The 16,493-nt window shown below is 43.2% G+C and overlaps 1 protein-coding gene and 1 pseudogene across 2 annotated transcripts in view; both read right to left on the bottom strand.

Moving 5' to 3' along the window:
* Bcs1 (mitochondrial chaperone BCS1) overlaps window positions 1–16,493 on the bottom strand; it is a 59,252-nt gene that overhangs the window by 16,828 nt on the left and 25,931 nt on the right. The gene's annotated exons all lie outside the window — the stretch shown is intronic.
* On the bottom strand, window positions 5,379–7,309 carry LOC147874073 (DNA/RNA-binding protein KIN17 pseudogene; annotated as a pseudogene).

Raw genomic sequence — 16,493 nt, 5'->3', positions numbered from 1 at the left:
CGTAGTTTTTCACGGCGGTGAATTTGAAGATTGCTGTCTTCTGGGTTGTTGCGCCTTGTAGTAAAAGTATACCGACGTTGCAGAGGACAGATCTGATTCTTTAACAGCTTAACATGTCTCATCGTGTTTCCTACTCTGTGTTTAACATTTAATCAGTGTGCGGGGTCTCATTGCAAAATACAACAGGCTGAAGAAGTTCTGTCAGAAACACTTTCATCATTTTATTGACATCTATTGCACCATTTCTTACTTCCTGTAAAAAAAAAAAAAAAAAAAAAAGCAAGGCAAAATTACTAGGTTGGAATTCCAGTACAGACTTATAGAGAACTTGATTTCAAAGCACCACAAAATTGAAATAAGGCCCTCAGACTGCCTCACCAACTGCTATATATGCAGCTAGGATACATTGCTGCTACAGCTTCCAAGCAGGACCTATATGGGTGGTGCAAATATTTCAAGGACCAATTACTTGGTATTATCAGTAAATCACATAACAGGACATTGTGATATGTTGATCTGAGCATATTCCACATTTATGTTCACTCAACTTCTGCATCTGCTATCTGTAAGCTGTGTTCAGCTGAACTTCCACCAACTTTGTCACAGGTGTATGTTTAGTGTTTCAAATCTGAATATTTGCCCATAGGGTTGCATAATGTATTGTGTATGTCAGAAATGAAGTATTTACAACCTTATTTCAGCTAGATTCCTTGTCAGTGGCATAATGATCAATAACAATGATAACGATCTCAGTATTTATAAAAATGTAAACATAAATGTCATGTAAGGGCCACATTTCTTGAAATAAGCATGCTGTGTGCTGTCTGACAGTTCATCTTTCAATCATCGTTTGTTTGGTGATTTTATATTTAAAAATGGCCCAGATATTGAATTTGAAAGAGTAAATAACTTAAGGTTAAGCCATGTAACTGCTTACACTTAAGAGAAACTACTGCCTACATCATCAGCCTTGACAATGGTGGGAGTAAATGCTTCTTAGGAACTTTTGTATCGTAACAAGTTCTCACAGCATTTTCTGGCATCAACATATTCAAAATGCTGTTAGAACCTCAAATTTCAAGTACTTAAACTCTGTTCTTCTAATTTCTGTACATCATTTCACCTCTGTAGTGTTGCATAAAAGTGCGCTGCAGTCTGTAATCTCACATTCAGAAATATGTAAACATTATTCCAGTCTCTTCCACACTGTATCTGATGTCCTTCCAAGGACATCTTGGTTGTTTCAGAGGCCTCTCATTTGTTTCAGTTCCAATTATCTTAAAAATTTCTGTGTCTTTTCATTAGTTTTATTCTGTTGAAACCACCAGTTCTTAATATTTTTCATTATTCGTGAATTTCAACCGCCTGTATAACTACTTACAGTTATGCCGACAAACACAGTTGCAATACTTATGGTTTCAACAGTCTCAGATCATATTTTTGTTCTCTTTTTAGTATGGGTTGGTGAATATAGTGACTCAAAACACAACGTTCATGCCGTCGTGCGTCATGCGCTGGAATGACAGAGAAGATTGGGATGTTGATTTCTCGGTGCTCTGAGTTTTTACCCAGCAATGATATTTTGTGTGGTGTGTGCTTAATTTGTTGGTTTGCCCCGTTCAGTGTTACGGCTTATTTTCAACAATATCAGTAGCTTGGACTACTGTTGGTTTCAAGGTTTTAATGAAGAGGAGAATGTAAAAAATACACGGGCAGTTTTTGTATATGCTGTTCAGGAAAGGCAGCTTTAAACTTATGTATGTAAAATTTCTCAATTATGTAGTAGCTGCAAAATTCGTGTTTCTGTACCTCAGAAACAAGCTGATGGATGACCGATTTGGTTTTCAATAATTTTGTAGAAAAGTTTTCTGTACTTCTCTTCTGCAGAATTTCTTATGTCAGGTTTTGTCTTCTTCGTTTCCCTGGTTTTTGTCAGAAAATTAAGAACAGTGTGTCATGTTCATTTTGCATGTGACTTTGAATTTCTCTTATTTTGTGAATAAAATCTATACCCAGACCTTCTGTCTGTAATGTATGAACCAAAATGTAAGAATGTGTAAACAAAGAAAGAAAGGATTCTAGCAGTAGTACCTGTTACTATCATGAATGTAGCTCACGACAAAATGAAAGTCAGAAGTTTCATCCAATATTAGGCGGTTCCTGAAGTTGTCTTGAAATGTCACCTTGCAACACTTCATGGAGGGCTTTTAACAAATCATTTTGAATGGCCAGTGATGTGCCTTTGAAAACAGTGGTCATTCAGCAGAGGATCATAATGTTCTAGCGGTTTGAAAGATTCTGTACAATTATTTCTGTCAAGGGGCAACTCAGATTATTCATGACCTCTAAATGGCAGTTCTTGATCTGGCAGCATGCAAGTCATGTGACCCATTTCAATATTTCTCAAATTTTATAAACTCCTTTATTAAATGCTGAACTACTAAATGTAAGTTGGATCTCCAGAAGCTCATAATTTCTTTGGAGACTTGAACAAAGAATGACCAGCGTGCACTGTACATGTTTTGCAGAAGATTCATGTTTTTCTTTTCTTTTCGTGAAGCTGATAAGTCATAAGTTTGTTAAAGGCCCCTGATATTAAAAACATTCAAATTTTTTTAAACATCAAGCATTGCCAGCAAATCAGATTTTCTTAGATTTTTGCAAGCTGTAAACCACGGGTAAAAATGATTTTGCAAAACAAAAGTTCCCAGTGTACATTTTGTTTTCCTTATATTCATTCGCTCTTAGGGTTTTATATAGGTTGGTAGTGTCTCCCATATTTTAATGTTTTTAGTTTCTCCATGAATGTTGTTCTTGACAATAGTTTTTCTAAAAGACATTGAATAACATTTTTATCTATTTTCCACAAACTTCAAATGGTCTTCCACTGTTTATAAACACGTAAACTTACATCACTGCAATTGTGTTTATGATAATTCCAGTTTGTGAGTGATTGTGATGCAGTTCACCTCTTCTTCAGTTCATGTTGAGGTCAACCATTGTTGTGTTTAAAAGAATGGTAAAGACCTTTCTTTTTCTTATATTCACAATTTGTTAATATTTTTATTTGCATTATGCAATGCCAGAGCGTGTTAATTTGATTTTGTGTATTCAAATAACTTGTGCCTTTAATGTCAGCACGGAATAATTAGTCTGTAGTTCCATGATGATGCTGTAAGCGTAAGTGAAATATTTATTAGTGTTGTGAATTCAGATCTTGCGTTTCAAAGTGGCAAGCCAGATAATCATTATTTTATATTACGGTCATTAAATAGGACTAATTGTTTATATTTATACACAATCAAGCTGACTCCAGAGAGATGTTGGCAGAACACTGAGCTAGGTTTTCATGCTCGTATGATAAAATAAAAAGTAAAAATTGCTTGCATCATCACAACCTCAAATCCTACATAGAACGAAAGTTGACTGGTAATAAGACAAATGTGGAGGGGTGCGTTGTTAAACTGTGGGCAAAATTAAGCATGTCTTACATAAGCGAAAAGTGATTAAAATTTTGAGCCTTTCGGGTTGTTTTGGATCTCCTACAAGAACATGCATTCAGAGCCCGAAGTTTCAGTCATGTAGTGTAAGTAGTAGCGATGATTTGTTACCTTGAGAATGTTGGAATAAAAAATGTTCCCCCACATCAGAATATTGTTACTAATTGTTTCAGTACACATACTCGTGTATTGCGATACCAATCTCTTCCTGGTCTTTTCGAAGTGTGCATTTGCCAGTAGTGAGTGACCAGCCGACTGCCTCCGCACAATTTCTAATCAGTCCTTATTTTTGTCTGCTAGAGCCATCTAGTAGGAATCAGGAGATATGTGGCCAGCGAGTATTGCTTACGAAACATCTCGTTCATGCTTTTTCGTGCCCTAAATCTAAGGCATGGGACCGCCGGCTTTAATTCCCCTCCGAAGGAAGTGTGCTATGGATTTTTATCATCCTTTAAAAATCCACTGACCTTGGCCGGGTTTGAACCCGCATACCTTGGGTCCAGTGGCGACCACATTAACCACTAGTGCACTGAGGGCGACAAGTTCATTCAAATATTACTTTGCCAAAATAAGAACAGAAAATTTTATGAACATGTTTTTTATTTAATATCCTTAAATATATAATTCATATTTAATTAGAAACTATTTAACAATTCAAGTGTTTAACAAAAACTGAACAATTTAACTATTTAAAAACAACTATTTTACAAAAAATTAATAATTGAACTATTTAACAAACACTAAACAATTTAACTATTTAGAAACAACTATTTTACAAAAAATTAATAATTGAACTATTTAACAAACACTAAACAATTTAACTATTTAGAAACAACTATTTTACAAAAAATTAATAATTGAACTATTTAACAAACACTAAACAATTTAACTATTTAGAAACAACTATTTTACAAAAAATTAATAATTCAACTATTTAACAAACACTAAACAATTTAACTATTTAGAAACAACTATTTTACAAAAAATTAATAATTCAACTATTTAACAAAAACTGAACAATTTAACTATTTAAAAACAACTATTTTACAAAAAATTAATAATTGAACTATTTAACAAACACTAAACAATTTAACTATTTAGAAATAACTATTTTACAAAAAATTAATAATTAAACTAACAAAAACTAAACAATTTAACTATTTAGAAATAACTATTTTACAAAAAATTAATAATTAAACTAACAAAAACTAAACAATTTAACTATTTAGAAATAACTATTTTACAAAAAATTAATAATTAAACTAACAAAAACTAAACAATTTAACTATTTAGAAACAACTATTTTACAAAAAATTAATAATTGAACTATTTAACAAAAACTAAACAATTTAACTATTTAGAAATAACTATTTTAGAAAAAATTAATAATTACACTAACAAAAACTAAACAATTTAACTATTTAGAAATAACTATTTTACAAAAAATTAATAATTGAACTATTTAACAAACACTAAACAATTTAACTATTTAGAAATAACTACTTTACAAAAAATTAATAATTAAACTAACAAAAACTAAACAATTTAACTATTTAGAAATAACTATTTTACAAAAATTAATAATTAAACTAACAAAAACTAAACAATTTAACTATTTAGAAATAACTATTTTAGAAAAAATTAATAATTAAACTAACAAAAACTAAACAATTTAACTATTTAGAAAGAACTATTTTACAAAAAATTAATAATTGAACTATTTAACAAAAACTAAACAATTTAACTATTTAGAAATAACTATTTTAGAAAAAATTAATAATTACACTAACAAAAACTAAACAATTTAACTATTTAGAAATAACTATTTTAGAAAAAATTAATAATTAAACTAACAAACACTAAACGACAGAAATCTTCATACTCACTGCTGCAAAAACCTAAAATCTTACATCTTTCATGAAGTTGCACTTAATGTAACATGAAACTCTATGGCATTTATACATCTACATTATGTACTTTACAAATATCTTCATATTCAACTTTATCAATTATTCTGCCTTTCAAGGGGCCTGATGAAAGTTCAATCGTTGCACAGAATTTGCTCTCATCCAATTCCTTAAGTGTAGCACTGTATCCACGGTAAGCTCCTTTCACAATGCGTACAGGCCGCCCGAGAGCAGGTATCACCGTCTGTAGGTGCAACTGGTCCAGTTTCAGTTTTTGTCTACTATCCAACATGGAGACAATAGCTACATATTTGTTTAACACTTGAGTCACAACACCCTTCTTTTTGTAGTATTTGTCACCCAGAGATTTTTCTACCACTTTCACAATAATTCCTTGAACCAACCAAAAATCGTTTCTATTTGTACGTTTCTTCTTGCTCTCTTCATATTTAATAATGTCATCAAGGGCTGATGCTTTTCTTCGTTCCACCTTATTTTTATGTACATACCATCCTTTTTCACTTTCATCCACCACACACTTCCCTTCCCCTCCAAGCCATTTCACAAAGTCTGTCAATGTTTCCCACTGTGTAGAATTCATATGTAAATGGTGACGCTGCGATATATAATACTGGTACACACGATTTGCATGAACACGCTTTGTTCCAAACTGACGTTTTAACAATTCTAAATAACCATCTTCAAATTCGTCTGAAAACTCGTCAATATATTTATTTGCGTTGTCCTCAAATAACAGCAGTTGCCGCTGATGGGACTCCGACATTATATGGCATTTAAAGCCGTTCTGGTCACGGCACTGCTTGTAACACATTTGACAAAACAGCCTTAGTTTTTGTAGTCCTTTTGATTTGATTTTATTGGCAATATACTTCGGGGTACCTACTTCATGTTTCCCCATTTTATTTAATTATATATTTCTGATGCTTTGTGCTCTATTGCGAATTAGGGTAAACAACTCACACCTAAAAACAAATTTTCAATAGTGTATATTACCTGCTGATTGTACAAGTTCAAAACATTCTCATGCCAACACAGCTGACATCTGATACACGGAAAATCATTTATATACGTCTTCACAAACGAATTTCTTTTGCTACTCAACTGATCAACAAGCAGACTCACTAACGACTAGCGGAAGACAACCAACCAACCAAAAAGCTAACTGAGGGCGGAGGCCTGCGCAAGCGCAAGCATCGTCCCTACCTAGGTGAAACCATTCCTGCGCACAAGGCGCATTGCTGGAAATGGTAAACAGTCTTAATATAAGAAAAGGAAATTTTGCTATCGCTAACAGGGTTACGTCGTGGCGGGAGCCTCGACCATTCAAACTGGGATCCGTTGCTGCTGATGGCAGGTCATCCCGCCAGGCAAGTTGTCCAAAGGAATTTGGTTGGTTGGATCTCCGGGGTTTGAACCCAGAGAGGGAGGGGCCGTTTCGGCTGAAGGCCTCTGCGGCATGGGGGGAAGATCACTTCAGCTGATGGCCTCCGTGATCGGGGTGGGGGTGGCGGGCCGTGCCCCTATTAAGTTATACCCTGGCATTCGCCTTACAACTGAGGAAAAGCACGGAAAACCTCAGTCAGGGTAGCCGAGTAGTCTAACCACTCGTTGTGCCGACTTGGCCGTCTTTTGGGGACGGCCTCGGCTGGCCTGCTGAACATCGGTCGCCCTCGGTTGCCCTTGGGCGACCTCTGGCAGCCCTCGTTCGACACGAGTCCCACTGGACACAACCAAAAAGCTAACTGAGGGCGGAGGCCTGCGCAAGCGCAAGCATCGTCCCTACCTAGGTGAAACCATTCCTGCGCACAAGACGCATTGCTGGAAATGGTAAACGGTCGTAATATAAGAACGGAAATTTTGCTAACGCTAACGGGGTTTCGTCGTGGCGGGAGCCTCAACCATTCAAACTGGGATCTGTTGCTGCTGATGGGAGGTTATCCCGTCAGGCAAGTTGTCGAAGGAATTTGGTTGGTTGGGTCTCTGGGGTATGAACCCAGAGAGGGAGGGGCCGTTTCGGCTGAAGGCCTCTGCGGCATGGGGGGAAGATCACTTCAGCTGATGGCCTCCATGATCGGGGGGAAGGGTGGCGGGCCGTGCCCCTATTAAGTTATATCCTGGCATTCGCCTTACAACTGAGGAAAAGCACGGAAAACCTCAGTCAGGGTAGCCGAGTAGTCTAACCACTCGTTGTGCCGACTTGGCCGTCTTTTGGGGACGGCCTCGGCTGGCCTGCTGAACATCGGTCGCCCTCGGTTGCCCTTGGGCGACCTCTGGCAGCCCTCGTTCGACACGAGTCCCACTGGACACAACCAAAAAGCTAACTGAGGGCGGAGGCCTGCGCAAGCGCAAGCATCGTCCCTACCTCTCTCCAGGCTGTGCCGGTGGGGGTCTCGTCCACTCCCAATCCTCGCTCCGCTCTCCAAATCCTCACTCTGTCCTGTCACTCCCAATCACCTGCCAATCTGTCACTGTCTAGCGGAAGAACCAACCAACCAACCAAAGAAGCTAACTGAGGGCAGAGGCCTGCGCAAGCGCAAGCATCGTCCCTACCTAGGTGAAACCATTCCTGCGCACAAGACGCATTGCTGGAAATGGTAAACGGTCGTAATATAAGAACGGAAATTTTGCTAACGCTAACGGGGTTTCGTCGTGGCGGGAGCCTCAACCATTCAAACTGGGATCTGTTGCTGCTGATGGGAGGTTATCCCGTCAGGCAAGTTGTCGAAGGAATTTGGTTGGTTGGGTCTCTGGGGTATGAACCCAGAGAGGGAGGGGCCGTTTCGGCTGAAGGCCTCTGCGGCATGGGGGGAAGATCACTTCAGCTGATGGCCTCCATGATCGGGGGGAAGGGTGGCGGGCCGTGCCCCTATTAAGTTATACCCTGGCATTCGCCTTACAACTGAGGAAAGCACGGAAAACCTCAGTCAGGGTAGCCGAGTAGTCTAACCAATCGTTGTGCTGACTTCGCCGTCTTTTGGGGACGGCATCCGCTGGCCTGCTGAACATCAGTCGCCCTCGGTTGCCCGTATGCGACCTTTGGCAGCCCTCATTCGGCACGAGTGCCTTCCGAGTTGCCGAACTAAGGGGTTCCCCACACCAGCTAACCTCGAGTCAAACCTCTCAGTTAGTGCTCTGATGTGGTCGGCAAAGAAAGGGACCCCCAGATCCTCATGTATTTGCCTGTTACTAACGTACCAGGGTGCGTTAGTAACAATGCGAAGACACTTGGATTGCAGAACTTGCAGCTTCCGGACGTGGCTGCGGGCAGCTGACCTCCAGATCGGGCATGCGTAATCCATTATGGGACGGATAAGCTGCTTATAGAGTAGTACACCGTTCCTGATTGACAGGCCACTTCTCCTATTGATAAGCGGGCCTAGCACACCTAATCGTTGCGCCGCCTTCTTTCCCAATTGGTTGACGTGCGCCGACCAAGTAAGCCCGGCGTCAAGGGAGACCCCCAGATACTGCGCTGTTTTGACCCATTGGATCGGCTGTCCGAGGAACTGCACTGCTCGGGGCTGTTGGATGTGTCTTCTCGCGGAAATGAAGAGAACCGCGGTGCTCTTCGAGACGTTGATAGCAATCCTCCAGGCCCTGAGCCAGAGCTCAAGTCTACTGAGGTAGGTCTCCAGATACCTGATGAGAAACGTTGGTCTACGGGACGTGACTACTAGAGCCGTGTCGTCCGCGTATTGTGCTAACTCGACGTGGCGGGACGGTGTGGGTATGTCGTTGACATACAGACTGAAGAGCACAGGGGAGAGAATTCCGCCCTGCACAACTCCAGCCCGCATGGTACGACGTGTGGACGTGGCCGACTGGAAGGATGTCTGGAATGTCCGGTCAGCGAGGTAGGAAGAGATGGTTTTTACCAAGTACGACGGGAAGTTGAGGACGGTCAGTTTGTATAGGAGGCCTTGGACCCAGACTGTGTCGAAGGCTTTGGCCACGTCCAGGAAAACCGCGCCGGTTAGCCGTTTCTCATCAAGGTTTCTGTTGACCCTTTCGACGAGGCGAGCCAGCTGTAACGATGTGCTGTGTCTGGGTCGAAACCCAAACTGCTCGTCGCGCAGCAGCCCGCGTTCACTGACCTCGTGTAGGACCCTCGTTAGTAGGATTTTCTCGCAGAGTTTGCCGACCGTGTCGAGAAGACTGATGGGTCTATAGGAAGAAGGTAGCGTGGGGTCCTTCCCCGGCTTCAGTATGGACACCACGCGAGCGTGTTTCCATGCCGAGGGGAAGTGTTGCCTGCGAAGGACCGCGTTGAACACTTTCGTGAGAAAGGTTACCGCGCGTCGTGGGAGATGTTTCAGGACCCTGTTCGGTATACCGTTGGGGCCCGGAGCCTTGCCAAGCTTGAGTCCCTTGATGGCCTGGGCGACCTCCGATGGACTGGTTAATTTTGGTTCATTTGCAGGGGCATACTCGTATGCTCGCATCGCCTCGTTAACCATGTCAATTGTAGCCAGGTCCGACGGGTTGTCTACCGGCTGGAACTGGACCTCAAGGCTGTCGGCTAGGGCTTCTGCCTTCTCGGGGTTCGAGAGAGCCAGTCCTCCCGGCACTAAGAAGGGGGGGCGACGGAGTGGGGACTCGCATCACACGCTTGGTCATTTTCCAAAGCGACTGGTCCTCGCAGTCCAAGGATTCGAGCGTGTCGCTCCACTGTTCGTTCCGCCACTCGTTGAGACGATAGGTCACCGACCTCTGGAGTCGATTGACCTGGGTCTTAAGAGCGGGGTCTCTTGTGACCTGCCATCGCCTCCTCAGCCGGTTCTTCAGGCGTATTTCATCTCGAATACTAGCGGGCAGAAGCGGTCGCCTGTCAATGCGTGGTCGAAGCTTGGGAGCGGACGCTGCTGTGGCTTCCAGGATAGCACTGGACAGCTCCTCGACGCACTTGTCGATTTCCTCCTCGTCGTTTACCACGGGGTTCCCCGGGAGTCTGCTTTCGAGGTAAGCCTGGAATGCAGCCCAGTCCATTCTCGCGAAGTCCGGGCGATCAGGCAGGTTTTGAAAGGACGATCGGCACGTGGTGTCGACGAGGACGGGCAGGTGATCTGAGCTGAGTGCGGGGCAGACAGTCAGGTGCACCGGTAGGACGAAGTCCTTGATGAGGACAATATCAAGGACGTCAGGTGTGGCGCGTTGTGTGTGTAGGGAGCCGTGGTTGGAGAATCCGGCCCGTAGATGAAGCAGGAATTTCTGTTGGCGTAATCACGCAGGAGCGAGCCCCTAGCAGAGATAAGGCTAGAATTCCAGTCCGTGTGTTTCGCGTTGAGGTCACCAGCCAAGAGGACCGGGAAACCCCCGCTCAAGCACTCGGTCAGGTCCGACTCTATCCATGGCCGGGTGGGTGCAAGGTATGCCGCCACTAGCTTGACTTTCCTGGTTGCCAGTACCAGGTGAATGGCGGTTGCTTCTAGTTGTTGTAGACCCGATACCGGCACAACGTAATGATCAATGCCCCTGCGGACAAGGATCGCTGTGCCACCCCCTAGCGTCGGGCGGTCCGTACGGTGGCAAACGTAGTTCGCGAACCTCAAGGCCCGACCCGACGTGAGGTGCGTCTCGTTCAGGAGGCAAACATCGACTCCGTAGTCACCGAGGAACTGCTCCAGCTCCAGCTTCCTGTCGCGGACACCGTCGGCGTTCCAGTAAGCCAGCCGCAAGGCCTTGCTACCGTGTCCTCTAGGCCGTGCAGTCATTGTCGGCCATGAAGAGGAGAACGGTTTGGAGGAGGGCTCGCGGACGAGACCCCCCGGGGGGGAGTGAATGGATCGCGGCGAGGAGACGGCGTGTCAACTCAATGCAGACCCGTGGCGAGAGGGTTTCCAGGACATCTGAGATGTCCTGGAGCGGTGACTGACCCTTGGGTGGGGTGGGGTCAGTGTTCTTGGGAGCAGGTGCAGTGGAATTTGCCACCGGCGCCACAGGACGAGCGGGCTTGGCACGGCCGCCCTTGGGGATAGTCTGCCGCTCAGTCTGTGCAATGGCTCCAGTTGGCGTTGGGGCGGGGTTCTTCATAGCCGCAGCCTTGACGACGCGGCCACCACGGACCACGTGGTTCCACCCAGGGCCCAAGTTCTCCTGCTCGAGGGAAGGCTTAGCTAGCGCCGATTTGGGCGCTGGCAGGCGCGTGGAGACGTCGTCCTTTCGGCCGCGAACCCCTTTCGCACGCTGTGCAGCGGCCGCCTTGGCTTCCTTCCACTTACTGCAACCTCTACAGTTCGCAGTGTGGTTGCCTCCGCAGCTGCAGCACTTAAGTTGTGGTATTTATACCCATACAATGCTGACGTCACGTATTGCGCAACAGTGTGAAAAGGCGCTCAATTCGGTTCATTCAGGCGTGCATAAGAAATGAAAAATGAACCTTATGGCCTGACATACGAGACTGTTGCACGTCTGCGTCGCAGGTGTGCTTTACGAATTCCAATCTTTCTCGCGCAGGTTTTCGTATTTTATACGAACGACTGCGTTTCGTATTTACACATTATTTGTAGTTAAAGAAATACAAATTTTAATTACTACAAGTTATAATTTGGTTACATTACATCATAAATATACGAAGTTAATAATTAATATTAAATACTTTCTGTGTAAAAGGAAATAAATTTAAAGGTGATGAAAAGAGGCTTGAAGTAAATTTTGTAATTTAATTTGCCCTTGTTTAAAATTATCGTCGTATTTTGTTATACTTGTTTAATTTTAAAGACGATGTTTGAGGGGCCCGGGCACTGTTGTACCCATCGCCCCTGGGCGTGGAAAAGTGTTTCCTTGCTTCGAATCCCGATTATTCATTTTGACTAATGAGAGAACGCAAGAAGGTCAAAACTCTGGGGAAAAGTGTCCTGGGTTCGATTTCCTTCAAGGGCGGTTCCTGTAGCTCGGAAACTAAGCGAGACAGAAGAAGGGCGCCAGGATCAGAGTTTTTTGCTTCGAATAGGAGATTACGGAAAGGAAGGCCTCGACACTGATTCGAGTCCCGACAGGATGGTTTCTGTTCACTGGAACGCAACCGCGATAAAAGAATGACGTTAATGAAAAGTTCTTTAGTTTCGGAGAGGAAATTTCGGGGTCTAAGGTCACAGACACGGATACACAGTCCTCGGTTCGAGTCTCTGTTAGGTTGTTGGTTTCTAGGGTAATTTTACGGGCGTATTAAACGACGCACGTTTAATGATGAGGCCCATTAGCTACCGGGTGTTTCCAAATTAATGTACTGAATTTGTGTGGTTGTAGTAGCCCATGTATTTTTATTTATTCGTGGTTATTTAACGACGCATTTTCATAGCTCAGAGTAGCACACGATCATTAAATCCTATTTTATTATTTGGAAGCACAAAACTAGCTTCATTTTGAATTACTCTTGACTAACACGGATGCTACCAGATGTCTCAAAAGTAAAGTTCTGTACAATATCAGAAACGTTTTTGTGGTAATGTAATTTACCGCATTCGACCGGCGGCTGAATAAAGCACGTGGTTTGGTGGATAAAATAAACGATGTATGTAAATGTGCCCCATTGACAAGTTCTTGTACACGCGAATGTTTTTGAAGCACTGGACTGACTACCAACTGCCGACAATTGGTTTTTCACCTCAAGCGTGAGGCCGTGACCTCTGGAGTGATGTCAGAGCCTTGAACCTGAGGCAGCTGCTGGTCCAGGCGGAGATAAGTCCTACAGAGGGAGGACTTCGAAGTCTTTACCCCCACGGCCTCCTTCACTGTTCTGAGGTAATTGCGGACATTGGATCGATTTTTTTTAGATTATGGTGCCACAGATTTTCAATAATCTGACAGGCGGCTTCGAATGGCGGATGCTAAGTTTGTTATGGATTGTGAATGGGACAGGGCGAATGTGTAAATGGATCTTAGGAACTGCTAAGGAATTTGCCTTCGACAAGGTGCGGATTGGCTCGTACAAGATTCGAACTGAAAATCGCTTGGATAACTTCGCCCCGTAGTCCACACAAAACCAGGATCACGATCGACTATAACCGCCAGATACGGAGTGTTTCGAAAAAGCATTCACTTACAGCCGACAAGGGGTGATCCTCCGACTTGTGGTTCGTCGCGGGGCTAACAATTGCCGACTGTGAGAATAAGAAATTGTTCCGACGTTTTGTGCGTGTCCTCTGACTGGGACAAAATATTTGCAACGAAATAAGCTGGACTAAGCGCAATCAAAGATAAAAGACAAATGACTTGTTCTTATGCTCATCTGCTCTTTAACGCGATGCATGCAAAATAAGCATATGTCTATGTTGGCTAATATGATAGGTGGGTATTATATTTTTCATATATGCCTACAATTTGTACTTGACAATTTTATAGTTGTATTTTGTGGCTTATATTAATCCACGGTTCGTTCCAGAATCTCTTTTTTTAGCATTTTAATAAAGAATATTGTGAATTCTATGCCGAATTCCGCTGGGCTGACACATATCTAATTGCTCCTTAAAAAGGCTTTCATTGCACTCTGTTCACGCCAGATTTAATGAAGAAATGTTGGCTGATTTGGTTACTGGATCAGAGGGACAGGTCCGTATGCAGCTCGTAAAAGTAATGGGTAAAATAAATTTCATTGCCTCATTTCATTCGTGATCTTAAAATGTGTGTTCTATACAGCGTTCTTCGACGCAGGCGAAACCTGTCCAACTAAAATCAATATTATTGTGCGGTAGCGGATGCACTCTATGGAGTAGTCTTGGTACTATGAGCGTTGGTGGTCGAGGAGAGCGGGGTTCATACTCGTTGAGCCATCTCTCGGGGCAATGAAGAAGTTCAGCCGGTTTTGGTAGCTCTATCAATAAAGTGAATTAGCATTACGATCTACTTTACTCCCAGTTTACGAAATTTGACATTTCAGACTCCCAGATTCCTGTGGCCGTGTAATCAGTGCAAGTTATGCCTAGAATTAGGATGTGTAATCTTGAAACGGTATTTATGGATAGAATGTGCACGCTGATACTCCAGAGACCAAAGCGACTTGTGCTCCTAAATGTCATACAAGGGGATGGTCCAGTTGGTCAGGTCAAAAGGCACTTGTAAGGCTGTGAAAGATTTGATAAATCGCACACCCGATATATATATATTAAATGTGAACCAAGAAGCATAAGACACAGATCAACGTAACAAGACAAGCTTGGTATTGATGTTTCTAATTTCTGTGACAGTTATCGTGCACAGATTTGTAGATAGTTTTATCAAATGCATTTTGTGAGCTGTTTGATTTCTGATATATTTATGAGCTTGTGTGTGTGCGTCAGACATTTCTGAAGTCTTTCACATTCTTACCAGCACCTGGCCCACAGACGTCTTTGGAAATACTGCAGTGCTGGTGTCATGTGTGTGAATTTGAACTGCACATTCCAATTTTGGACACATTTTATGCACCCTTGTATAGTGTATTGGCAGCTCATATTTACCCATCAAACTACGTATATCTCAGCCCTCGTGGCTAATGTCCGCCAACACCTCAAAACAGTGAAGGAAGCCTTGGGGGTAAAAACTTGCGTCGTTAAATAAACCACGAATAAATAAAAAATCATGGAAACCAACGACCTAATAGAGACTCGAACCGAGGACTGTGTATCCGTGTCTGTGACCTTAGACCCCGAAATTTCCTCTTCGAAACTAAAAAACTTTTCATTGACGTCATTCTTTTATCGCGATTGCGTTCTCGTCAACAGAAACCATCCTGTCGGGACTCGAACTCAGTGTCGAGGCCTTCCTTTCCGTAATCTCCAATTCGAAGCAAAAACTCTGATCCTGGCGCCCTTCTTCTGTCTCGCTTAGTTTCCGAGCTACAGGAACCGCCCTTGAAGTAAATCGAACCCAGGACACTTTTCCCCAGGGTTCTGACCTTCCTGTGATCTCTCATTGGTCAAAATGAATAATCGGGATTCGAAGGAAGGAAACAACAGTGCCCGGGCCCCTCAAAAATCGTCTTTAAAATTAAACAAGTTTCTCCGTGGCATCCCAACAATTACTCCATTCACACACAGAAGAAGGCAATGGCAAACCACATCTGGATCATCAGCCAAGAACGTATATGAACAGGTTCCAGTCCGAGAAAAGGATGGAAGGATCCTGTTCATATGGACCTGTCGTCAGACAGAAGACTAATAAAAATAAAAAATAAAATACGACGATAATTTTAAACAAGTTCAAATTAAATTACAAAATTTACTTCAAGCCTCTTTTCATTACCTTTAAATTTATTTCCTTTTACACAGAAAGTATTTAATATTAATTATTAACTTCGTATATTTAGGATGGAATGTAACGAAATTATAACTTGTAGTAATTAAAATTTGTATTTCTTTAACTACAAATAATGTGTAAATATGAAACGCAGTCGTTCTTATAAAATACGAAAACCTGCGTGAGAAAGATTGGAATTCGTAAAGCACACCAGCGACACAGACGTGCAACAGTCTCGATTGGCAGGCCATAAGGTTCATTTTTCATTTCTTATGCACGCCTGAATGAACCGAATTGAGCGCCTTTTCTCACTGTTGCGCAATACGTGACGTCACGCGTTGTATGGGTATAAATAGCAGTTGCCAACTGTCATGCAACTGCGATCGAGGCGCCGGGCCATGGACCAGGACGGTGACCGTCCCCTTACGCCACACTTTATAGTGTCGGTAGCACGGGGCCCCGACGTGGCGAAAGTGCGTTCCCTTACTGAGATCTGCGGTCTGCGGGTCAAGGTAGAAACATATGTTGCACCGAAGGGGGCCATGCAGTGTAAACGGTGCCAACGCTTCGGGCACACGCAGCGGAACTGCGGTTATGCACCCAGATGCGTGGCCTGCGGGGACGCTCACCCATCCGGGTCGTGTGCCACCCCCAAGCAACAACTTAAGTGCTGCAGCTGCGGAGGCAACCACACTGCGAACTATAGAGGTTGCAGTAAGTGGAAGGAAGCCAAGACGGCCGCTGCACAGCGTGCGAAAGGGGATCGCGGCCGAAAGGACGACGTCTCCACGCGCCTGCCAGCGCCCAAATCGGCGCTAGCTAAGCTTTCCCTCGAGCAGGAGAACTTGGGCCC

This window comes from Zootermopsis nevadensis, unplaced genomic scaffold (genome assembly GCF_977971745.1).
Source record: "Zootermopsis nevadensis isolate Lab colony 2312 unplaced genomic scaffold, Znev_1.0 Znev_ptg000011l, whole genome shotgun sequence".
Taxonomy (NCBI): domain Eukaryota; kingdom Metazoa; phylum Arthropoda; class Insecta; order Blattodea; family Termopsidae; genus Zootermopsis; species Zootermopsis nevadensis.
The sequence above is the reverse complement of the archived record's forward strand: the minus strand, read 5'-3'. Positions and strand labels throughout refer to the sequence as shown.